The sequence below is a fragment of the Callithrix jacchus genome, chromosome 3 (genome assembly GCF_049354715.1).
Source record: "Callithrix jacchus isolate 240 chromosome 3, calJac240_pri, whole genome shotgun sequence".
Taxonomy (NCBI): Eukaryota; Metazoa; Chordata; class Mammalia; order Primates; family Cebidae; genus Callithrix; species Callithrix jacchus.
Genome location: NC_133504.1, coordinates 166,239,493 through 166,240,983, shown reverse-complemented (window position 1 = coordinate 166,240,983; position 1,491 = coordinate 166,239,493). Strand labels below are relative to the sequence as shown.

At 39.2% G+C, this 1,491-nt stretch overlaps 1 pseudogene; it reads left to right on the top strand.

Moving 5' to 3' along the window:
- Positions 1-317: 317 nt before the first annotated feature.
- LOC100405694 (immunoglobulin-binding protein 1 pseudogene) lies at positions 318-1,254 on the top strand (annotated as a pseudogene).
- The last annotated feature ends 237 nt before the right edge of the window (positions 1,255-1,491 follow it).

Genomic DNA, 1,491 nt, shown 5'->3' with positions numbered 1-1,491 from the left:
TATCTTTGTTCGCAGATGGTATGATTTTATATTTGGGAAAAACTGAAGACTCTACTGAAAAACGATTAGAACTAAATAACAAATTGAATAAAAGTACAGGACAGAAAATCAACATACAAAAATCAGTAGCATTTCTACATGCCCACACTGAACAATCTGAAAAAGAAATATAAACGTAATCTTATTTACAATAGCCGCAAATAAAATTAAATACCTAGGAATTAAGTTAACCAAAGAAGTAAAATAGCTCTATAATAAAATTATAAAGCACTCATGGCTCCCTCCCCCAGATGGCAGCTGAAGATTAATTACTGCTGTTTGAAACCAGCAAACTTCTGGACAAAGTGGAAGTAGCTACTGACCCTGCCAGTTCCTACATAGTCCAGGAGAAGGTGTTCAAGGGCCTGGACCTTCTTGAGAAGGCTGCCAAAATGTTATTATAGCTCAATTTGTTCAGCGGAAATGATGGTTTGTAAGACATTGCTTCCACTTACCTGAAGTGCCTGTTGGTGCCAGAGTTTTGAGGAGCCCTCACCATGAAACAAATCAACCCCAGCAAGTGTCTAGATCATTTGCAGCAAACTCCAGAACACTTTCTAAACTGCTTAACTCAGTGGCATTACTATCATGGGCAGAGTTTGAGCTGCCCAAAATCAAGATCAACTCAGCCGAATATCATAGTGCTAATTCCTCCATGGCTTATCTTAGCCTTGTTGCTATGGCATCTCAAAGACCGGCTAAAAGAGAGAGATACAAGCAGAAGAAGGAGTTGGAGCATAGGTTGTCTGCAATAAAATCTGCTGTGGAAAGTAGTCAATCATATGATGAACATGTTCATAAGTCTTATCTTCTTCACCTTCAGAGGAGGATTGATATCAGATTAGAAGAGATTGAGAGCATTGACCTGGAAATAAAGATCCTGAGAGAAAGAGAGTCTTCAAGAGAGCCATCAACTTCTAACTCATCTTGCCAGGTGAGGCCTCCCATGAAACTCTTCATTCTCACTCAGAACATGTCCCAAGCCAAAGTATTTGGAAGGGTTATCCAAGGCTGGCAACTATGGTGGTGAGTGATTTGTATGAACATCAGAAATATGGAGCATTACCAGATCAAGGAATAAGCAGGGCAACATCAGAGGAATTCAGAAAAGCGGCTCAACAACAGGAAGATCAAAAAAAAAAAAGGAACACTTTTACACTGTTGGTGGGAGTGTAAATTAGTTCAAACATTGTGGAAGACAGTGTGGCGATTCCTCAAGGCCTTAGAAATAGAAATTCCATTTGACCCAGCAATCCCATTACTGGGTATATATCCAAAAGACTATAAATCGTTCTACTATAAGGACACATGTACACGAATGTTCATTGCAGCACTGTTTACAATAGCAAAGACCTGGAATCAACCCAAATGCCCATTGATAATAGACTGGATTGGAAAAATGTGGCACATATACACCATGGAATATTATGCAGCAATCAGAAATGATGAGTT